The sequence below is a fragment of the Gymnoscopelus braueri genome (assembly GCF_963280865.1).
Source record: "Gymnoscopelus braueri genome assembly, chromosome: 14".
Lineage (NCBI taxonomy): Eukaryota > Metazoa > Chordata > Actinopteri > Myctophiformes > Myctophidae > Gymnoscopelus > Gymnoscopelus braueri.
The window spans coordinates 42,848,554-42,874,511 of record NC_137619.1 but is presented as its reverse complement, the minus strand read 5'-3'; positions in this window follow the sequence as shown (position 1 = coordinate 42,874,511).

The following is a 25,958-nucleotide window of genomic DNA, read 5'->3' as shown; positions in this document are numbered from 1 at the left end:
GCATGTATGTGTTAGGGGCAGATGAATAATTGTCATAAAACTGCAATATTCATTGGCTCATTAAAGCTTCATTTTTTCACTTATGGAAAATCTTTTGCACAGGTTTGTCGGCATAGGTCCAAAGTTCATGTGTAAAACGTTTCGTGCAGATTGCTCAAAAATCCCAGGAGGAGATAGATTTTAGCTGCTTTTCATATCATTCAAAATGGTGGGAGATCTAAAGGTCAGAGGTCAAAAGTCAGAGGGTTAAAGTTGTTCATCATGAGTAGACGCATGTGTGTATTGAAGTTTTATGGCTGTAGGTCAAACAGGGCATGAGTTGTACCTGTTCAAAGTTGGCATTTTCAATTGAGTGCTATAGCGCCACCTTTTGACGAAAGATTGTGAGATTTATTTCTTGATAGTTTTTCATGACCATCTACCATATGGCCGAGTTTCGTAAAAAGCGACAGCACGGTTCAGCCAGAACTGCGAAAAGTGGCAGAAACAGAATACGTACAATGATAAGACAGGTCCAGAGCTGAGCTCTGGCCCCGTAATTATATCAATTATATCATGTGATATAGTGCATCAGCTGGATGAGTCAACACGACCTAAATGTTTCTTCAATAATCCACACGTTAATATTCTGTGATACTCATGAATGTTGTCTTTCTCATGTGTCATATATGGACATAAACACATCATCATTGGTCTTCTAGATGTATTACAGTCTTAATAATAATAAACATACAGTAAAATATACATTAGACAACAGTACTTTTCAATGTGTTTATTGAAATGATGGATATGAGCATTATGGGGGCTCTTTAAAGTAATGGTTCTCAAACTATTTCTTTCCGAAACTGATGTATTTGGCTGTGGACCCCCATCTGAAAAGGACTTTGTGCCATGGACCCCATAAGATTTGTATTATTATGTTGTCTGTTTCAAAATCATTTATAATTTTCCTAATTCTTAAAGATAGTAGATCTATAAGCTCACAAAATGCATTGTGAGCTTGTAGATCCGCTATTTTTGAATAGATCAACTATAAAATATATGGTTAAATGTTCCTCATTTTGCTGGGGAACCCCTGGGAACTCTTCAAGGACCCCACTTTGAGAACCACTGCTTTAAAGAAAAGAATCCAGTAGCAGTGTTATATAGAATAGACCAGAACACCACTGAACACGCTGTGACTGTTTTGGTTATCATAGAGCCTGTCCCCTCCAGTTAATTCCATGTAAACTGTGTCCCCCTCCTCCAGATCTATGGTCATTCCACCAGATGACTGTTCATTACCTCCACTATTTTTTTGACAGTTACGTAAGATTTGCTGATTATTTTTATTCATGCCGACACAGCAATGATCCCAAATGTTAAGTACAGCAAATGTGAAGTGATAGACTCCTTTCACTGGTGCAGAGAAGACTCCTGAGACACATGAGAGAACACAAAGAAAAATACATTTATATATAAAAAAAAACTTTATAAAAAAGGTAGATCTACAAGTTGTGGCTTCTTCATAATTATATTTGTGCTTAAGTTGTCACTTTCCTAATCCCCTCATGTGAAACACAACACTGAAGCATTATTTAATGTAATTTATATATGTCTAATGTCTAATGTCTAAAGTTGTGTAATTAGTTGATGAGTGCTAATCTATCTGTAACATGATTTAATCACCACCTACTGTACCTGTAGATGGATTGAATGAGTTGCCGATGTTAGTGAAGACCTTCTTGTAGACCAGAGTGGTGTGAGAACCAAACGGTCCAACTTGTCCAGAATTACCGAAACCAGCAGAGAAGGCCACCTTTGGTGTGTCTGTCAACACAGAAGCATTATCAAATTGTTTAAATATTATGAAAGCATATATTGTACTATTAAGCCAATACACCAATCTTGCTGTATAGCAGCTTATCAGCTCCAACAAGACGAAGTAGGATATTAAAACTAAACCGTCACTAACAATACTTAATAGAATATTACTGTCTACCAAATGTAGAGGCAGGATTTATCATTATTTATGAATTACTTGAACCCTAGTGCCCCCGTTCTGGAGCAAAAATAACAGATCTACAAGCTTGCAACGCAATGCACTGGACCATGTTGTGCGCTTGTCGATCTGCTATTTTCAGCGAAGATAATTAATTAACAAAAACAGGAGGGGTCCTAGTTTAGAGCTGTTGGGGGATCCAGAAAACAAAGTTGGGTTTAAATTAAATACAGATTTATTATTATTATTAAAGTTGCGCAATGTAACTTTCCTCTTCTACCCCAGATTTGAACCCGGTTTTGAACCCTGACATTTTTTTTTTACCAGTGAGCTAATAGAGCCTGCCTGCTTGCTCAGGGGATAAATTGAATCTTGACCATCAGGTCAAAATTTGTGTCAGATCATGTGTCTAGGTGAGACATGACCTTTGACACAATCTAAATGATCTAAGCTTGAAGATCTGCTATTTTTGCCAAATATGTGCCAAAGAATAGGTACGCTACGGTTATTTTTTAACTATGGGCACTGGTCTTGATGTCCAGCACCTGGCCTAAATACAGGCATAAGATGTGCACACAATCTTCTCTGTGCACTGATTATAAATTCACAGATTCTAGTTTCAGAAAAGTTTGTTTTCTATGCCTATGTGGGGAATATAATGCTCATTATTCAGTCTTCAGTATAGAACATAATGTTTCCTAAGCATACGTATAGTATATTAGTATATAAACATTTATATCAGTATTGAACCCATTTAAACCTGGACATCTATACATTGTTATACCTTTCGATCCGGGAATACCTTTGTGTAACATTAGCTGAGATATATAGCTAGCAAACATTTTCAGAAAACTTAGGCAGGATTTATAAGGCGTTTTTAGAATCGGCCTCAGGTCTAAATGGGATAAAAAAATACTTATAGTATATTATTATATAAACATACTTATAATATACTAGTATTAGTATATAAAAAATACTTACTCCACAGTTCCTTCACTTGGCTTTCAGCAGCAATCAGCCTGGTTTCTATGGTGGACAGCTGAGCAAGATGGGCTGAAATCAGTACAAAATTAGCATTAAGTCAATTATACAGTAAATACTCATGCAGTTTCAGTGTTGAGTGGGTAAGCTTTCCCAGGTGGATTATATGGATCAAATATACAGTAAGTTACATTATCAAAAAAGGTATCTATTCTCTGAGATCAATAAAAGTAATTCAATGAGTAGTTCAGGAGTAGTTCAAACTAACCAACACACTATACAATAAAAAAATGTCAAACATTGGCCAAATTGTCATTTTTGGGGAAAATAGCCTATCAACAAGCTCACAGTAGTTTGGATATTTTCACAATGTTTATCTGTGGAACAAACTATTCAAACTAAATTTAACGCCTCAACTCCTACAATTCCAAGTGCTTGTCAGGGTAGGGGGGGTCCCCAGTTCAGATGAAATTATTTTGGGGGGTCCCCAGTTCAAATATGATTATTTTGGACTGGATTTTGGATTTTGGATTTTGCACTGGTCTTGATGTCGAGCACCTGGCCTAAATACAGGCATAAGATGTGCACACAATCTTCTCTGCCTAAATTTTAAAATGTAGTTATTCTCTCAGGTGACATTATATGAGGGCCAGTATAATACTTTCAAATGTAATAGTTCAATCTACTCGTAATAAATACATACATTTAACCTTCAAGTAAAGGTCAGGTCGTGCTTTCATTCGCCTAATGGATCAGACCCTAATCAGTGATATTTTAATAGTGGAAGAAGTTAAAGTCACTACTTCGATGAACCACATAAAAAACCTGTGTCCTGTTCAAATTACCTTCACTTTCTTTCTTCAGGTTTTCCATGCGGTTCTCGCTAGTGCTCAGTCTGGTATGAAGGTCCTCAACGTGGATTTCACTGGTATTGAGTCTGGTCTTCAGGTGTCTGACCTCCGTCTCACTGGCACGCAACTTGGCAGCGGTCGCTGAAAGAACATCACAGGAAGTAATATGTTATTATACTTTGACACATTTTAAGCTTCTTCTAGCCCAGTGGTTCCCCAGGGGGGGGGGGGGTCCCCCAGATCATGATTAGCTTAATGTACAACATTTTTTTCTCACTCAACAGTAAACAAACCAACATACAGTAAGTGTAAGTGGGTATCTGCACATCTCTATAGTGTCAATTTGTCAGTTTTATAATACCTCTAAAACTCATTTTTTAAAACTACTAATAGGGCCATTACTACATCAAAACTAACCAACACACTATACAATAAAAAAATGTCAAACATTGGCCAAATTGTCATTTTGGGGGAAAATAGCCTATCAACAAGCTCACAGTAGTTTGGCTATTTTCACAATGTTTATCTGTGGAACAAACTAGTCAAACTAAATTTAACGCCTCAACTCCTACAATTCCAAGTGCTTGTCAGGGTAGGGGGGGTCCCCAGTTCAGATGAAATTATTTTGGGGGGTCCCCAGTTCAAATATGATTATTTTGGACTGGATTTTGCACTGGTCTTGATGTCCAGCACCTGGCCTAAATACAGGCATAAGCTGTGCACACAATCTTCTCTGTGCACTGATTATAAATTCACAGATTCTAGTTTCAGAAAAGTTTGTTTTCTATGCCTATGTGGGGAATATAATGCTCATGATTCAGTCTTCAGTATAGAACATAATGTTTCCTAAGCATACGTATAGTATATTAGTATATAAACATTTATATCAGTATTGAACCCATTTAAACCTGGACATCTATACGTTGTTATACCTTTCGATCCGGGAATACCTTTGTGTAACATTAGCTGAGATATATAGCTAGCAAACATTTTCAGAAAACTTAGGCAGGATTTATAAGGCGTTTTTAGAATCGGCCTCAGGTCTAAATGGGATAAAAAAATACTTATAGTATATTATTATATAAACATACTTATAATATACTAGTATTAGTATATAAAAAATACTTACTCCACAGTTCCTTCACTTGGCTTTCAGCAGCAATCAGCCTGGTTTCTATGGTGGACAGCTGAGCAAGATGGGCTGAAATCAGTACAAAATTAGCATTAAGTCAATTATACAGTAAATACTCATGCAGTTTCAGTGTTGAGTGGGTAAGCTTTCCCAGGTGGATTATATGGATCAAATATACAGTAAATTACATTATCAAAAAAGGTATCTATTCTCTGAGATCAATAAAAGTAATTAAATGAGTAGTTCAGGAGTAGTTCAAACTAACCAACACACTATACAATAAAAAAATGTCAAACATTGGCCAAATTGTCATTTTTGGGGAAAATAGCCTATCAACAAGCTCACAGTAGTTTGGCTATTTTCACAATGTTTATCTGTGGAACAAACTAGTCAAACTAAATTTAACGCCTCAACTCCTACAATTCCAAGTGCTTGTCAGGGTAGGGGGGGTCCCCAGTTCAGATGAAATTATTTTGGGGGGTCCCCAGTTCAAATATGATTATTTTGGGCGTGGGGTCAAGGCCTGAAAAGTTTTGTCAACCCTTGTTCACATGAAGCGCCACTTCCGAACCACATTTAGCAAAACAAGCGTAATGGTAGCCTCTAAAACCATCCTAACCTGCACCCTGCTGCCGAATGTAGGTCACCAAGATCCTCAGCACCCGAAGGTCGGTCAGTAAGGTCATCTGCTCCTTGGCTTCTCTCTCGCTGGCTGCCAGCCTGTCGGGCGGTTTGGGGGTACCCGGTTCGACCTTGCTCTCGCTCCCCTCGACCTGTCCGCTCTCTCCTAGAGCCCCGGTAGCAGCCCCAGACAGACAGAACAGTGAAACAAGCAAAGCCTCACAACCCTTCATCCTGCAAACTGAGTCACTGAAGATATCGAGCAGCCGCCTTTTATACGCTCCTACTACTACCTCATACACGAATATTGAGACACTTAATTGTGTCCAGTGGAAAGTTACTGTACTGTATGCCAGAAACATAATAAAGTCAAGGACCATCTGAGAGCTCCAACATGTACGAGATATGAGCTGGGAAAGTTGAATGTCCTGGCTCTGAAAAGAGTGGGTGTGGATTGTTTTTATGGTGTGCATGTGCCTCACTGAGTTAAAAAGTGTGACTTGAGAGATGTTCAGATAAAGGAACCGATCACTTTAAAATAGATCGATATTTCTTGACACATTTTCTCTGTCTAAAGATGTGACATTATCTTATAGGCTTGTTTGTCCAGTACATACTGATTCATTGTCATCTGCGTACGCACACAGATTATCGTCTCTGTTGGGTGGATACCTCATTATGTCCAAAACTGTTACTTTTCAGGAGTCAAACCAAAAAATTGCAAAAGTAGCAGATCTACAAGCTCAAAACGTCTGGAAACGCGAGCTTGTCGGTCTGCTACTTCTGCAATGTTTTTGTTTGAATCCCGAAAAGCTTGTACATATGAGCTTGTAGATCTGCTATTTTTTATGCTTTTGTTTGACGCTGTATGATCAAGTAGGCATTCATTTACAGGGGGGGGGGGGGGGCTGAGATAAGAGGTTTCTGCCCGAATACAACAATATGTTGTGACACCATGGTCAGTGCTTCACTGCTATATCAGATGTCCAATGATACCACATGCAACTGTTGAAGAACACCTTATCTACAGTATAAACATCATGACATCATGTTTTACTTACTCACACCATACTCCTTTCTAAACGTATTTCTGGTACAGTAGGCACGTGTTTCTCTAACTAGCTAGGGGCTGTAATGTAGTCATATCAGTCCAACCTGTGATAGAGAATATATTATCATGTCACTTTAACATAATAACTAACTCCCACATGCAGCGTCATTGTGAAGCACAGAACATTGCTTATCACAGTGCTTCTCAAACTTTTCCATGTCAATACAATACAAAAAATAAAATTTAGTCTAGTACTTTAACTGCAGGAAATTGATTTATTAAAGGAAATACAGCAAAATACAGCAAAATAGCAATTAAATCGGGTAACAGAGATTATTAAAATGATATTTATTTTAGTATGATAATTTACAATCACTTTGATGATAAAAATGGAAACATCATGAAATTATACTTCCAAACATTAAAGTCCAAAAAAAGAATGCTAATAAATCCTCAAAATAATAATAAAAAAAAGGTTTCTTTGTTTACACATAATCTTTTCTATATGTTGGATTCATGTTAATATGTATTTTCAGACATTTGACCACTTAAACCACCAATACTTAGTAAACTTGATCTTTGGCTCTGTACTTGGTCTGCGATTTTTCCCTATCCCCCTGTAGTAACTCTGAGACCTAGGGGTCCCAGACCCTCTGTTGAAGACCCAATTAATTAATTGTCTGGTTGATTCAACTTCTTCATTGTTGGTTTCTGCCAGTTGGACTCTATCTCAGTGATTCTTGAACTGGGGGTCGTGACCCCAGGGGGGTCCACAAATTATTTTGGGGGGTCCCCAGATGATTAGCTTAATGTGCAACATTGTTTTCTCATTCAACAGTAAACAAACATACAGTATACGTGTATACAGGGTATCTGCACATTTCTATAGTTACTGTACAATTGAAGGACCTTTTTAATATCTCTAAAATGATAAATAAAAAAATAAGACCATTACTGCGTCAAAAGTAATCAACAAACTATAGCCTACTATTAAAAAATGGCCAAAGAGGCGTTATGAGCTTGTAGATCGGCTATTTTCACAATACTTATCCATGGAACCTACATCTAAATGTAATGCCTCAACTCCTACAATTCCAAATGCTTGTCAGGGTGGGGGATCCCCAGTTCAAATATGATTATTTTGAGAGGTCCCCAGTTCAAATATGATTATTTTGAGAGGTCCCCAGTTCAAATATGATTATTTTGGGCGGTCCCCAGTTCAAATATGATTATTTTGGTCCCGGCCTTAAAGGTTTGGGAATAACTGCTCTGTCTGACCAACGTCAGACAGACGTGCTCCTGTACACAGTCTCAAAGTACTTAAAGATTTTTTTTTAAATATAGTAAAATAATAATAATTCACAAGTCATTTTGCCAAAATCATCATACACAAATAAAATCAGTTCACATTAATATCACACTTCAGCAATAATCAATAATTAATTCTATAACATACCCTCATACTCATATTAATCAGATTACAGATCTGATTACATTAGTATCCACTTCTTCAAGTCTATATTTTTGTTAACTCACTGTACTTTCAACACATTCCAGATTAACTTCCTCTTTTCATCTTCATCGTGTTGACCAGTACATCTCCTGTGTCCTCGTAAATCACATTCGAGGCCATGACTTGATGCCTAATCTGTAACTTCCCAACCCCCATACGCCCTTCCCTTTTTCTTTATTTGACACCTGTTCTGTTCTCTAATCTCTTTCTTTCCGCGTTATTTCACCAACTGTTCCTGTCTCACACCCTGGCCTAATTTAGCAATATAATCTTGATAACAAAGTTTCTCACACAACCTATTCTAGTGGTTCTCAAATTGGGGTCCTTTGGGTTCCCGGGGGTCCCCAGCTAAATGAGTTAATATAATATCACTTTAAACCTACGTTAAAGCTCAGAACGCGTCGCATCAGCTCTTTTCAAAACATCTTTGGAATATTTTTTTAAAACGTTTTAACAACATCACAACCTAACAATCTCGTACGCACAAAACGGGGGTCCGTGGCAAAATACATATTCATTTGGGTGTCCTCCTTGACATGAAAAGGCTTGAGAACCACTGATCTATTCAGCATTAAAAGTTTGAATGTCTCTTATCAGCACAGCTGTGTACTGTAATCTTACCTTATTCATCCTTCTCTTCCTCCTTAATGTTTAGGTCCACCTTTTCTTCCTTCACGTTCAGGTCGTATCCCCTTCTTCCTTTGCTGATGGTGTGGCTGACCCCCAAGTCTCACGTTTTGGAAGAAACACATTTTTTTTTGCGCCCCCCCCCCACCCCCCCCTAGTGGTGCCCTAGGCAACTGCCTATACTCTGCCTAATGGGCGCGCCGGCCCTGAAATAGTTGAGCAATTGAATCATAGCCTACAATGTACATCATATAGAAATAATTTACAGATCTGTCTACTTAAAGTCAAGAGGAAGTTTGTTATTTCCACCTCATTCCTTTATTTATTTATTTTTTGGAGGTCAAACATTTGTGATACCTTACACTTAATTAAAAAATATGTTTATTTAATACAACATGATTAAATTGAGGAATATATTATTTGAGTTGCTCAGTTCATGTGATTATAATTAAGAGCAGTTGGTTTAGAAACTACTTAAATATGTGTTTTTACTTATATTAAAAGGCTGTATAAAATGCTAAAGAATTAACAGGATTACTAAAATGTATAGGCACTGCAGCTCATAAAGCTTAATATATAAAACATCACCAAGACTAAATATGTAGAGCTGCTACCAGAAGGCAGTGCCGGTTCAGACCATGCTGTCTTGGTTACTCCTGATCCCTCGTGTCCCAATGGTCTATTACAAACTTTTAAATCTCATGCATATATAGGGGACATGAATAAAACTCAGGACATGCTATTTATTTCTTTACCTCCCTTGACTGTATCTGATTTCTACATTAATGTGTATTGCAAAGATTGTACTGTACTTCAGTGATTTTCTTCTCTGTATGGTGCTATTTACGTTATTTTCGTTATTACATGTATGTATTTGCTAAAGTCTCATATTTATTTGTCAAATTGACAAGGAACTAACCTTCCAGACACTCATCAGTAGAGTGGTTAGTCATGAGGTATAACCCCTCCCTAATTATTCAGGAATATGAGACAGCACCTGATCCTGATGGCCCATCACAGGGACATGGCCCATTAGAACCCGTGTCCTCCAAGTTCATTGTGATTGTCTGTATTACTCTCAGGCACCATATTTATGTGTCACTTGCATGTTGCTCTGTATACCCTGAAGAAGGCATTTGTTTGCCGAAACGTTGGTCTTTTTTACTCTGCGTCCAAAATAAATTTCTGCACTTTTGTTATAACGGTGTGTGCGGCCACTTTTTGTCTTTTGACAATTTACCTTGAGATTAGTCTGCCGTGAGCCAGCACCACTACAAGGACCTGGTGTGCGTAGCATCTTTGTGCACAATGCATATTAGTCCACCGACCCTTGGTTCTATCATCATTTAGTTGGGGGATCCCCGGAACCTCTTCAAGGACCCCCCCCCCCTTCAAGGACCCCACTTTGAGAACCACTAGTCTATCATATAACATAGAGGTTCTCAAAGTATGGGTTGGGACCCTAAGTGGGATCACGGGAAGGTGAAGGTGGGGTCACACATTGACAACTGGAGAAAAAAAAGGAAAAAACCTATCCTCATTAAAGCTGCACTATGTAACTTTCCTATTCTAGCCCGGATTTTAACCTGGTTTCCTGCGCAAGTGCTTAGTTACATAGTGCCACTTTAAGTCTTATTTGTTTTCTTCTTTATTTATAGTCTATATCTCTGCTGTCCGGCAGAAACCAGCAACTCCAAAATGTTAATTTTTCAGGAAATGACAAAAACTAAACAAAAAGTGGAGTTAGTAGGTTTTGTTCATCATTCTCATCATCATCATTCTTCATTTGATAAGAACAGCTGAATGGACCTCCAAGCTCACAATGAGGTTGGAGGTCGAAAGGGGGTGGAGCCTGGAGTCAGCAAAACCAGCTAACTCCACCCCCCTTTGGTGGACTGGTTTAGCAGAAAGTTTGAGGATCCAATGGAGTTAGTGGTTTTGTCAGAAGCGCTTTTTAATACTTCTCATTGGTTCAATATTTTTTTAATAAACACACAGACGTAAAGGGTGTTCAATAGCACTGATTTATGGGGGAAAAAATGCAAAAGCGGAAAAATTTAGCTGGTTTCTGCTGGACAGCAACAAATTCTTCCATTTGCCAATGTGTACAGAAACACTTTTCCATAGCTTTATACCATGTTGATGAGACACAATATAAGTAGGAATCAAAGCATTGCAAATGTATTTTCCTAAAGATATTTCTATGCAAGGCTACATATGTACAGTATATATGCTATATTTTTGAGTATGTTTTGCACCCTGTCTGTCCGTCCGTCCGTCCGTCCGTCCGTCCGTCCGTCCGTCCGTCCGTCCGTGTGTGTGTGTGTGTGTGTGTGCGTCCATCCGTGTGTGTGTGTCCATCCGTCTGTGACCAGCTAATCTCCGGCACCGTTGGCTTGATCGCAGCGAAACTGTGCACACACACTCCCTGGATGCCCTCCTCTGGTGGAACTGATCTTCCTCGTGTTTAACCCATTAAGACCGGGAACGCATGTCTTCTAAATAAAGAGTTTTTTATATGTTGCTATAATATCAGTCGTTCTCAAACTTTGTTCATGTCATGTATCCCCGAAATAATATGTATTTGGCCGCGGACCCCCATCTCAAAATATGTTGTTCCAGGGACCCCCCAGAAGCAAAGATTTTAGTTAAAAATGTATATATATAATTCAAAGATTTGCACACATTTTCACGATTTCTTTCCAAAAATAGCAGACCTACAAGCTCATAGTGCGGCACTCGGTGCCGCGCTCTGAGCTTGTAGATCTGCTATTTCTTTATAGCCCAAATAAATCTTAAAATGACACACAGATGCGTTCCCGGTCTTAATGGGGTGACGGAGCTGGAGTTCCTGTGTGTGGTTTGATGCAGAGATTGACATGCACATGTTGTCTGTCCCCGCCCTTTTTGAAACAGAGATCAGGCAAGCACTGTGTGGTTCTTCTGAGCAGCAGTCATAAAGCAATTACACATACAATTGCGATGAGTTACAGGCAGCACACAGCTCTGAACACTGATAAGAGAGGAGAGAAGAGGAAGGAATCGACTATGGTTCGCAGCCCCGGCCGGAGCGGCTTGGAGTGGCAGGCGATCCTTGAGTAAATGTACTTAGTTACTTTACACTGTCGATTGGTCTATATCCAGCCCAAGTCTGTATCATATACTGTATCATACATTTCGACCATTCGAAAATAGCAGATCTACAAGCTCACAGATCTTGTAGATCTGCTATTTTCAAAAGATTTGTATAATTATGTCATACAGAAAACTTGTGAAATGGGACATTCTGCATAAAGCCTACTTTCGACTTTAGGCCTACTTTATTTTTTGTAGGCTACTTTTACTCAAGTAGATTTTTTTATTCCGGACTTTATACTTAAGTAACAGAGTATTTCTACATTGCAGTATTGATACTTTTACTTAAGTACTTTTTTCCCCCACTGACTGTATCCATGTCCAGTCCAACCACGAGGTTAGTGGCAGGGACCACCAAATATTTATGGTGTTAAAATGGAAAATATTCCAAGTTTTTCACAATTTGTCAAATGTTTTTGAAAACAGCAGATCTACAAGCTCACAATGCATTGAGCTTGTACAGTAGATTGGATATTTTCAAATAGCTGATATAGGCTATATATGGTTGGACGTGGTTAAACTGCTGGGGACCCCCAGAACACTCCCGAGTCCCAAGGACCCTGGTAGTGATGCGAGGGGGTCTCTCTCTCTCTCTCTCTCTCTCTCTCGTTCTCTCTCTCGGGCCGTTGATTTATATATTGTTTTGTTGTGCTCCGTGGCGGGGCGGGTTATGAAAAAAACCTGACCCGCGCATCACCCCCCAGGGGGTCCCCGGACTTTCCCCGGTCCCCGGACCCCGCATTTTCGCTCCGCGAAATTTCGTCTTTGATGTGGAAGCTTGCATTGACTTGAGGTTTTAAAAAACAGGCGAAAAAAACGTATTTATTTGCATGAAGAATTCGCCCCGATGTGTAAGGACCTTACACTGCTGCGAAGGTGATATATTAGTGTTCGATATCGAATTAATTAAAGTGGGTGATTGGACAATAGCGGTCAGTCCGTTCGTGTGTCCGTTCCCCGCCATGCTGCCTTTGTCTTCTCCTTCTCTCTGGATGTTTCTTCCTGATGTGCGTGCGCAGGTCTTTACCTGCCTGTGCCTTCCGGTGTTACTGAAACCACTTCCATATGCTACTGAGATTTCTTGTATGCATACATGTGAAATTATTGTATACATAATAGTTAAATGATCTATACGTGCTATTGTAATGATTTATATATACTATCAAAAATACTTATATACATCACTGATATTACTTATATGAATACATGTGAAATGATCTGTACATGCTTTGAAAATTGTGTATATATATATCACAGGGAAATTGGCATTCCAGGGAAATTGAAAGAGGAGTGCTCGCTTTTAGGCGCGGGGCTTTTCGAGACAGGGTTTTTTACGAGAGGCTCGCGAGGAGGAGAAAAAGGAGGAGGAGGAGTCGCGAAGCGGGGCTTTGATACGAGGCGGCGCGAGGAGGAGGAGGAGGAGGAGGAGGAGGAGGAGGAGGAGGCGCGAAGCGGGGCTTTGATACGAGGCGGCGCGAGGAGGAGGAGGAGGAGGAGGAGGCGCGAGGCGGGGCTTAGATACGAGGCCGACCTGGCTTTTGTTGTTCCCCCCCACATAGCAACCAGGAAGCTACGCTGGGGGAACGCTGAACACGCGTTCCCACGCACACGTGATAATAGTTATTGTCCATGACGGAGGCGCGCCGACTCAGCAGAGCTTGAGGCAGAGGAGGCGCGCGCGAGTGCCCGCGCCGACCGGCCAAAGGTCTGCTAGTCGAATCAGCTCCGTCCGAGTTGTAAACCGATAGGGGAAGAATAAATCTTTTCATGGGTTACAGTCTATGGTTACTATCCAGTGTACACGACGACACACATGTGTGCGTGTGTGTGTGTGCATGCGCACACATTCAAGCTATCAACGCACTGTGTCATGGCGTGTGGACAGCTTATCTGTTCTGGGTATATAGAGGCGCAGCAGAGAAAGCAGCTCAACATGAATCCGATGTTTAGAAAACGTCCTCTCAAGGATGATCCGATCATCTAAAAAATATATTAAAGGAGCATTTCACCCCTGGAAGAACTTGCAGTCACTCAATGTTAATAATATTTGTAGTAGATAACAGTAGCAAAATTTCTAATTTGCACCCTATGGCCAGAAAAATATAGCCTGGTAAACCCTCCCTCCGGAAATCTAATTTCTATTTGATTCCTGGAGTGAGTCTGGCATGAACCGCCTCTCTGCAATATTGGCTGTGTATGCCAAACGGACGCGCCTATCAGCGTCGTCGCTCATTGTTCTGTGATTGACAGCTTACGTTGGCCAATCAGGTGGCGAGTTCGAGTGAGCCCAAAACACGAACGGCAGCCATCTTTTTCATGTGCGGCCAATTCTCCGCTATTTTTTTACTTCAAAAAGCTCTCTAACTTCTATTTTGAGGCACGGAATTTACTTATAAGATATCGTTTGGATAGAATTTAGTTGTTTAACTTCATATATGTGGTCAATTAATCATGACAAAGCCTATTTAAAAAATAATAATTAGAGAACCGGTAGGGGCGGGCAGTGACACCATTGTACCCGAAAAAGGCAACCCATTTTGGGTATGGCTGTCTCAAAAGTCCCGTCGCGTCACATTAAGACTGGTGAACTGCTGATTGGCTGAAGGGGAAAAATTATCATTGGCTGAAGGGGTTGTCAGTCAACGGTATTACTCCCGCCCAACTCCAGCACAGCCAATATTGCAGACAGGCGGATCAGGCCAGACTCACTCCTGAAATGAAATGGAATTGAGATTTCCGGAGGGAGGGTTTACCAGGCTAAGAAAAATATAGAAGTCTTGACTTTGACTGGATGACTGGGGTTTGGCTGCATTACTACAATGACCACAATGCTTTGGGGCACTGCCCTTCCTTGTGGGGAGGAGGCTGCGTGGGGGCGTGGTCTACATTGTAACTTTCCCCTCCCAGTTCTCACTACAACAACATCAACAAACACATACAGCACATTGGCCAGTGTTGCCATGTCTGCTTATTATAAGCGGCTGGTTTCTAAAATGTAGTTGATATTTGGGGCTCGTTTCCAAATGTTTTGATTGTTGTTTAAACCAGGGGTTCTCAAACATGTTCATGTACTTTTCCACGGACCCTCATCTGTGCACTGCGCGCCAACATGTTTGCCAGGGAGACCCTACCAAAAATGTGTTGTTAAAATGTTTAAAAAATATTCCACATTTTGCACTTTTTTCCCCTCAAGATTTTTTGGAAAATAGCAGATCTACAAGCTCACACTGCGTCACATCGCTACGCGTTGTGAGCTTGTAGATCGGCAATTTTCAAATAGCCCATGTCTAGGTTTAAAGTGCTCTTGGCACAGGTATTTTCTTTTGGGCTTGTTTTCATATACCTGGTTGCTTATTTCTCTCACAAGATCTGGCAACACTGAATGCTGAAGAATGATGAATGTTACGTTCCAACTTTTCCGACTTTTTTGTCTACCTTTGAATCACAAAACACGACATCGAAGCCATGTTCTTTCTTGGACCACGTGAAATCTGCCTCTGTTGAACCAGTACAGTTGGACCAGTAGGCCTACCCATTGCAAGTTTGCTATATCTACCAGGATGTCAGTCCCATCATCACCGTGTCTTTGTTGCGCCAGCAAGGTGAAACTATTAGTCTTGGCTGCTGTTGTATTGTGTTCTGTATTGATTTGATTGTATCTTATAGTAAACTAAATATATCATGTATGAATTAGCATAGTAACACTAAACGTGTGTGACAGTACTCCTACAGATTTTGTCCCAAAATCCCGTAAATCGGTACACAGTATCTCTATAGTCATTAAACGAAACTGGTCTTTCAGATTTTTCATATTCCATCCTGATTGGCTAAAAATGGCTTCCAAAGTTTGCAGGAGTGCTCCGTTTTGAACAAAATGCCTCAAATCATGAACACAGCATGCAATTTCCTTGACATTTTGCATGCATATTCCCACTATGCAGAGGAAGAAATGCCACTTGAAAATGTTAAAATCAGCCTCATGGTGGCGCTATAACAGGCCCATTCGTGTTTTTACCTATAACTGCGCCGATCTGTGTAAAACTTTGTAAGCGCACTCCCTAGAGGTCAAGGAAAAACCCTTGCCCTGCATTTTTCACATCTGCCTTTTAGAGCGCCACCAGGAGGCCGACTTATGTAAAACACATTTTTGTATATTACTCTTTCCGATTTGATCCAAATTTCACGCAAATTGGTACACATGATCTCTATAGTCATGTTTTCACATTCCATCCTGATTGGCTAAGATTGACATCTAAAGTTTGCAGTAGTGGCTTGTTTTGAACAAAATGCCGCAAATCATGAATGCAGCATCCGATTGCGGTCAAACTTTGCATGCACATTCACACTATGTTGAGGAGCAAATGCCACCCTTTTGACATTGGCCTGTTATAGCGCCACCAGCAAGTCTAATTTAGCAAAACTAATTTTTTGAACAAAATGCCTCAAATCATGAATGCAGTGTCCGATTGCCGTGCAAGGCCTAAGAAGAAATGGCACCCTTTTCACATTGGCCTATTATAGCGCCACCAGGAGGCCACAATAACCTACCTGACCTGGCGGAGACCTGTGCTCCGAGGAGCACTTTTTCTAGTTATAAATGCTTACACAATGTAGAATATACCAATGAGTAGAGCAAGCAGTGTATAAATGTAACCGTTTTATTTAGAAAAATAATATATATGGCTGTAGTCAAAGGTCTTCATCAGCAGTTCCTTAATTTTTGCAGGCTGACGCCACCACTTTCTGTCCTGTCATTGGAAAGAACACATTAGATTAGACTTGTAGTTTACATGGATATCACCCGACGTGATACCTAATTTATTCTTAGTTGCATGCGCACCGAAAATAGCAGACCTACAAGCTCACAAAGTGTCGAGTCCGCGACGCGTTGTGAGCTTGTAGATCTGCTATTTTCACCAAAAAGTGACAAAATCACGAATGACAACATTAATGATACTTGATAACGTCTCTCTTTCCTTTGCTTTATTTTCACAAAACACAAGTGCAACATGCATTATTTTATGACTTGGCCTTCCATTTCTATTCTGTCAATGACACAATTTGTAATCAAAGGAATTTGATACATTTTCAATAATTCTGTGCTGTTTCATTCAACACAAACAACTGTTTCCATAATTAAACAAACTAATGTACATGAGTGTCTGTCTGTCTGTCTGTCTGTCTGTCTGCCTGTCTGCCTGTCTGCCTGCCTGTCTGTCTGTCTGCCTGCCTGCCTGTCTGCCTGTCTGCCTGCCTGCTCTCAAGTGGGTTAACGTTAGAGCTGAGCACATCTCTCTTTCATGCTTCACAATGTAATTTATGACTTGGCCCACATTCAACACAAATGACTTTTTCCATAAAATAACCTTGTGAAAATAAATAGTCATGGCTAAGGAAAATAAAATAAAACACAATCTACCTGAAAATAGATTACCCAGCTATGTCTGTTTAGCTACCAAGTGGTTAACATGAACGATACAGTTTTTTCTCTCCATAAAAGCAACTAATAATTCTGTGCAATTAGCACATTTAACACAAACAACTGTTTCCATAAAACAAGTCTGTCTGTCAAGTGGGTTAACATTAAAGATAGCTGTGCACATCTCTCTTTCAATTGCTTCACAATGTAATTTATGACTTGGCCCACATTTAACACAAATGGCTTTTTCCATTAAATAAACTTCATAAAATAGTCATGGCTAAGGAAAATAAAATAAAATAAAAGACACCTGAAAATAGATTACCCAGCTTTATCTGGGGCTTGGCTGTTTGGCTTCTTTATCTACGCAGCTTTGTCTGTTTAGCTACCAAGTGGTTAACATGAATGATACAGTAAAGTTGAGCTACAGTACATCTCTTTCATTTGCATTACAATAACAGTCATTTATTACTTGGGCCACATTAAACACAAACGTTTTTTTCTCTCCATAAAAGCAACTAAGGAAAATAAATAAAATAAAATCAAATCTACTTGGAAAATATATTCCCCAGTCTAGTGAGACGGCTGGCATACCCTCTCCATCGCAATCTTACTGAACACTGGCTTGTGTGATGTCAGAGCGATATGCATGCACTGGTTGAGGTGCGCGTCTGTGAGCCTGTTGCGCTTATCATTCTTAATCAGATTCATGGTTGAAAACCCTGACTCACAAATATAGGTTGATCCAAACATTGTCAAAAGGTAAATGGCAAGTTTGTTGCAGTTCTTATACTGCTGCGCAGAACGAGTCCAAAACGCCCACAGTTCTTCATCTTTGAACTTAGCTTTCAGGAGATCGTCTGTCTGTAGTCGCGTCATTTCCAGCTGGAATGTGCCCTCGTCGATACCCGACAGCAGAGCCTTTGCTTCGGCTGGGCATGAACCGGTGGCAGTGACACTGAATGGGTCCCTCAGAAATCGGAGCAATTCGCTTGGGATTTTGAAATGCTCTTAAAGTTATCTCTCAAACATTTCAGCAATTCTCCCATTGCTGACAGAGACGCTGCTTTTGCAGCAGGGACATCACGTAGAGAAGGAAAGTGTCACTTTCTCCCCTTTAGATCGGACATGAACACATCCAAATTAGCTTGAAATGCATTCACTTTGTGGAGAAGCTCTCCTACGCTCGCACCTCCGCCCTGCAGTTGCAAATTAAGCTTGTTAAGGTGGCTTGTGATATCACACAGAAATGCAAGATAGGATATGAACTCTGGATCTAGCATAGATGACAATAACTCCTGTGATTTGGCAGATTTCTGACCGGAGAGAAACTCAGTTACCTCTTTTCGCAGGGCAAAAAATCTCTCCACACGCCCCCTGCTCAGCCACCTCACATCGTTGTGCTGAAGGAGGTCAGAATACTCTGCGTCCTGCTCCTTGAGCAACATTTTAAAAAGCCGGTGCTGCAAACTTGACGTTGAACGGATATGGTTCACCATGCCTAACGTGCATCGTTTCACCAGTTCTGCGTCCAAAAATGGCTTGCATTGTTTAACTAGGTCCCAAGTCACACGTAGTGAGGCCGCGGTGGCCTTTTGCGTTACTGTTGTAGCTGTTGTTAATATGGTTGTAGAGCCGGCGTATGACGTTTTCAATTTAGAAATCCTTTCTTGTCTGGCTGTGCTACCCACAGGGAATGCAGTGTGGAAGTCTTTATGCTTACTTTCGTAGTGGCGCCTTATAATGTCGATCTTAACAACTGACACTGTGTTCAGGCAAATTAAACATAGTGGTATTGAATTGGCATGAGATGGTAAAATGAATGCGAAACCATCTGTCCATTTTGGGTTAAAGTGCCTGTTCTCTGTATCAACTTTTCAGCGCTTGCTGAGGCTCATCTTTGCTGCTGCTCTGAATGGGGTCAGCGAGGTGAGTCAGAGGTGACATGACGTTCTGCTCCATGGTTCCGCTGCCACTCTGCGTTGAATGAGTGCATGCATTTTTGCCGTCTTGGATGATTATTTATGTAATAGTAATGTAATTAAAGATAAGATAATAAATACATTCTGTCTAAAATGTTAAAAACATTTTTATTTTTTTTGATTGATTGATTGGCGGGCCAGTCAAAATTGCACGGCGGGCCGGAAGTGGCCCGCGGGCCGGAGGTTGAGTATCACTGGACTAGACCATACCCGGTGAAGTGCGCAGGCGAAAGTAGTTGCAAACATGGGGTTATTGCAGGTCCTGTCGCGCGTCCCCCCCAGCGCATTCCGTCGTGGCGGCCCCCCCGCGGGTCTCGTCGCGGCACCCCCCGCGGTGACTCCCCCGCACGGGCAACTCCCGCCGCGGAGCCCGCGGGTCCCGTCGCAAACACAGACACACACACACACACACACACACACACACACACACACACACACACACAGACACAGACACAGACACACACACACACACACACACACACACACACACACACACACACACACACACACACAGACACAGAGAGAGTGAACGGAGCGGAAAGTAGTGAATGGAATGGGGCTCGGTGTTGCCATGTTCGCCTATTGTAAGCGGTTTAGGGGCAATAGGGCAAGCAAGGCTGCCGTCACTCCGCGGCTGCGACTTGCCCCGGCCCCCGGTCGGAGGTTCGCTTGTAGTAGCCTGCTACAGAGGCGTATTCTCATTGGGGCCAACGAGGCCATGGCCCGGTCTGTAAAACCCTGCTCCCCCAGGGAGAAAAACATCTAAAAATCAACATAACAACATTAGCAGCCCCTCACCCTTTAAGTCGCCTTTGTTTTCAAATGGGGCTCATTTGCATCCGGCCGAATTGTTAATGAGTGGAGTGGCCATTAGAATTCTTAAACCCCCCCCCCCTCGGGGGGAGGGGGGTTTAAGAATCTGACGTTAGAACCCACCATACGCCAGTGGCCTGCTAGTTGTTGCTCTTTCAGCAGTGTTTCGCCAAAATGGGAATGAATTGTTTTATGAAAAACTGTTCCACGGCTTCTCACCATCGACGAGGTGAGAATAAAGGGGCTAAAATGGACAACGGACTAACTTTTCACCGCATTCCCAAATGGAAGCCAGCCAGGTCTCCCGACGTAACAAAGAGACGATGCATGGCTTGGTTGTCTGACAGCCCAGATGACAGAAAAAGACGTGGAAGAAACACGCAACATAGCACACCTCAGGATCCATGTAGAGAGGGTTATAGGCACTATACGCAACAAGTACCATATTAAATGGTAGGGTGCCCATCACTCTGATGCATAAACCTAGGCTGGTTCCAAACAGGCTGATAATCAGGTTAGTGTAGCCCCCACAGTCAAATTAGCCAGAACCGGCGTGCAACAGACCTGCCAATCGGGCTCAGCCCTATTGGCATGACTGGTAACACGTCGGACTGGCGAGTGGGAGCCTCGGGTTCAATCCCAGCTCACTGCACTTCACTACAATCTGGCGTAGTCGGCAGGACGAGGAGCGTAATATCCTTGCGTGAGGAACATGAGGGACGTCGTGTACGGTGGTCCGCAGTGTGAAGTGCGAAGCGCGAGGACGCGCTCCAAAGATCAGGGGGGTGATTGTAGCCCCCACAGTCAAATTAGCCAGAACTGGCGTGCAACAGACCTGCCAATCGGGCTCAGCCCTATTGGCATGACTGGTAACACGTCGGACTGGCGAGTGGGAGCCTCGGGTTCAATCCCAGCTCACTGCACTTCACTACATTAGCATAAACCAGGAGTGGGCAGGACATGACAATCCTTGACAAAGTTGTCAGAGCGTGCTGTGATCTGACTAACTTGTGCATCAGTCAGTGTGGTTCTGAAACTGGATGATGAGTAACCTGCTGATTTTATTTTTAATAGTACCCTTCTGCATAGTAAAAGCAGACATGAGGTTATGCTCTGTAGATACATTATATGTTCCTTTTTTATGTACATAGTAACTTGTACATGTTTTCAAATAAAAGACAGAGTTTTTCTACATAAAATGATTATATGCAAATAGAACCGCATTCTTTCACATGGCTAAAATGCATAGGCCATTCTATCATTATGCAGTGCTTTCATTCAATGCAAATATAACCGAATCCTGATGATGATGGCCAGGCATGCAATGCTCATTTGGTATGTTCTTGCACTCTATTTCAATGACGTGACGCACACGTCGCTTAACACCTACACTGCAAGTCACACAATGGACAATTGATATGCATCTAGGCTTATTCCTATGTTAATTCGCTAGGTGTGAGTCGGGAGCCTTTGAAAACTTTGTTGAGGTGCGAATTTAAAGTAGTTTTAAATCTATGCGTGTGCCTGCGTGTGCTCCTGGTCAAATAGGTTCCGGCACGGCGTGCAAGGCCGTCCAGTGAGCATTGCACCCCTGATGATGGCTCAGGTCACCAGTTGCCTCACCTGTTAATGCTCACATTATAATATGGATGGGCAGAGACCATTTTACTCCTCTTTGAGCCTGATGAGGTTCCTTTTTTATACACATAGTAACCTGTAAATGTACCTTGTTTTCAAATAAAAGACACCTTCATGTGACGTTGACTTACAGTGGTTACTGTAGATTTTGATTATTATTACAAAACATACAGTAACCACTTCAGCCCTAGCCCTAGAATGTCTGTCATCTTACGTACATTTCATGTATTTCTACATGTAAATATATATGTGTGCATTTTGGTTTCTTCTTATCCAATTCCTCTGGTGGAGGTGGTCACTTTTCCGAGCCCGTAGGAGGAGGTTCCGACAGAGCCCAAGACTAGCCCCCCCCCTCAACCCATCCAGCGCCATTAACGAATGTACTTGGCACTGAATGAGCTAAGAGACGGAGGTCCCACTCCCGAGCCCCCGGGTTCGTACCCTCCTGGGGCGGAGGAGGTTCCTCCCAGTGCTTGAGACCAGAGCCCCCGGTATCATACACAGGGGCCCCAAGCGCTAGTCAGATCCGTACCCTCCTTGGGGTCAAAAGTCGGGGCGCAGATATAGTGCAGGGGGTTCTTCGTCGAGTTCAGCAAGGGGGCCCAGGTGGCACTACGCTACAATGTTTATGGGGTGTGTATTGGGATTCTTCTGTATCTGCTCTCTTCACTTGCCATGTGCGAAGGGCAACCAATGACCTGTTTCAGCGAAATGGAAGGTTATAACGACAGCAAAAGTGTACAAGTCTCTTCTGGAACCAGTCGATCTGTTTTAGAGAAATGGAAGGTTAACCACAACAAAAACAAACTTAATCAACCCTTGGTCAATCAGTGGTACCATGGCAATTGAAATAAACGTTACAGTAGGTCAACGATGAGCAAGATATTTGGATATATTTTGCACCATGGTCACTGATGCAAAGTATGGACTCTTTTGAAGATAGTGTAGTTGCAACGCGAATGTCAGCAATGTATGAAATCACTTGACCACTTAAGTCTTTCTTGCCAATCTATCAATTCTAGTGCTGCATACCTCCATTGACTGAGAACCTTGGAGTACCCGGTTCTTCCACTCCACTCTGCAACCAAAACCCGACATGTTCTCATAATGTACACCAAACGCACTGACCATTCACATAACGGGGAGATATTCTGAGCAGCACACACAAACACAGTTTCGCTTTCGGTTAATCAAATCAAAATAGCATGACAGAAGTCAACACGTACACCACCCCGAAGTGTGCACCCTTCAGAGGCCGTGGACCGTGTAGCTACGTCTGTAGTCATAAATGTTCTGCCAAGCACCACTTAACGTGCTCGTGAGTCTCTCGACAACACAGCCTAACTCAAGTGCAACAGAAATCAACTACCTTTCAATTCACGTAACTAATTTAGATAAGCATTTATGATCTTTTGGTATCTTGTAAGAGCCTATCTATTGTTTATGTTATAAACTTATCTTGCTATGGTTCACCCTGTCCACCCTGCCACAGTGTGATCAATTTATCACTGCAAAAATCCATACTCTCCTAATGTTGGAATGCAAACTATTTATGTTTCTCTTCGCTTAAATAATTGTATTACTCTGCCATTCATGTAAAATAAAAGTAATGAACACTTAACTCTGCCCTATTTTAGCTATAGCCAGACAATAATTCTCATTTCAATACAGCCTTTACTTAATTATTTTCACAACTCTGAGGTTCCCTTGTGCACTTCAGTCTCGTTCATCTGTGCCTGTCTTGTTGACACAGCCACTGAATTGAGTGAACTAGCTGAACTGTAAACATCTTGATAAGAAAGGACATCTACTGCACAGTGTCGATGTGGAAAAATTAGAGCTGCTCGCCACTAAAATCAACTTAATCTCCTCCCTTATTTTTTCCCTACATGTATTGTCTTTATTCAAAAATTATACTATTTTGAATACTAATAACTTAATTAGTCGTTACATGTGCCTTCATAGTTTTAGATTGAGACGTGCATGCCTCTGAAAAGCAGCTAAATTATTTCATAAAATGAGTATATTAAAAGCTGTTTTAGTGACCACAAACTTAATTTCTGCAAAAATATAATAAGGATAATGATGATAATTAATTAGTTAATACCAAATCTCAGTGCTCTCATAGTTTCAGCTTTAAAAAAAAGAAAGAAAGAGGCCTCTGGCCTTGCATTTTTAGAACTGGTAAGTGCTTCCTCTTAACTGTGGCACATTTTTCACTTAACAAAGGTTGTCTCATCGATTGGTTTATGTTTTCCAATAAATTGTCTTTGGTTTTAACCAACTATATGAATATATACATTATTACGTGACGACGTTATTCATTAACATATCTCATTTAATTTATTATCATTTATTCTTATATTTGAATACTAGCACTCATTAAAAATTTGCTCTAGAAATGAGATACACAACATGTTTCCTTGTTCAGCTAATTAGGTTGACACTAGGCTTGCATACTTAGATTACTTTGAAAAAATATATAGTTTGATTGTGGCATTCTATTTAGCAATACACATTCCAACAGTTTGTCACTTGTCACTTAAGTTCATTGGACCTCCCTCAACAGGGTTGTTTTTTTCACTTATTACATTATTAAAGTTATCTAGGTCTATGACGTCTAATTAACACTGCATCAAATGTACTATTATCCTACTATAAAAATGTTATAATTTAATCCCCTGACACTACCCACTAATCAAAGTCTGGATCACTCTGTAATTTTTTAGTCATATTGTTGTGTAAGTTCACAATAGAACGAATTGTGCTATAGATAACGATACGACCAAGAACTAATAGCTCTGGTGTGTGTGTCTCCCTCGCTATTGTATCTATAAACATAAATCGTGTTGTGTCCTCTCCAGATCGATAGAAATGTATGTGTTTGCACATGTCGAGGCCACAACAACAGAGAGTAGGCAAGAGGTCAACCCCAGCTGCGTATATTCCACTGTGTCCGTGACCATAGCATAGTAGTCAACTGGTGTAAAGTCTCTGAAACATTCAAAGTCTGAGTAACCCAAGCTTCCCCAAGGCTTGGTGTCTGTTCCCCGTAGGTGTCATCAGGAGTGAGTCTCATACACGTAGCAGCTTGTATCTATTGCTGGCCCTCTACGTCATGTCCAGAACGATGGTTTATGTTGTGGTGTTTCACTTGTAGCGCACACAGTACAGTTCCATGTTCCATCAGGTCATAGCTGGAAGTGAACCTCTGCCATTCATGTTGTAAGTTAGCGTCGAATGTGGAATCAATACATTTCTAACTTCTGTGAAGGTCCATTTTGGGAATATGTATGTATATTAATGTGTGGAATGCCTACAGGCACTGTTAGTCCATGAGCCAGAGCCCCAAAATTGAGCAATTATTATCGAAAGAGTGGGCAAAAAATGACAAAATTTTAAAAAGAGTTATCATAATGAAACTGCCTGAGTTGATTACTTACATGAAGACGATGATTTATCGTATTACAAGTTTTCTGAAATTGTATATTTAAATATGCAAATTAGGCATAGGAAAATATGCCCAAATTTGCATAACTTTCCAGAATCAACATTGGACAAAGCCAGAGTCAACATACTTATTTCATTTTGTTAAGATGTTGGATTCAAAGGTTTTTAACGAGGGAATATTCGATCTGCTCAATTTTGGGGCTCTGGCTCATGGACTAAATGCCTAATTTGCATATTTAAATATACAATTTCAGAAAACTTGTAATACGATAAATCATTGTCTTCATGTAAGTAATCAACTCAGGAAGTTTCATTATGATAACTCTTTTTAAAATTTTGTCATTTTTTGACCTGTCATGTACGTATGGGGAAAATTACAAAATGTGTGATAACCATGAAAAAGCTGCTCCTGTGGTGAGGTTATCATACATTTATTTACTCGTATTGACCCTCTGAACAATTTAATATAGGTTTGGTTTTGCCCACTCTTTCGATGATAATTGCTACATTTTGGGGCTCTGGCTCATGGACTATGTGTCTGTGGCACGTATTTTGATACTGCAGTCTGTGTGGCAAATCTCACTACGGTGCATGTGATGTCAGTAAGGCCTCTGTTCTGCTCTTGGCCTTCATGTGTGCGTGCTAGCCATGTTTGGTCTATAACAACTAATGTTTTATGATCACTGCACTCCAAAATGTCACTCTCCACTATAAGTTAAGCAGCTTGGCCGTGCTAATGAAACAAGGAATTAAGAGCTCAATCT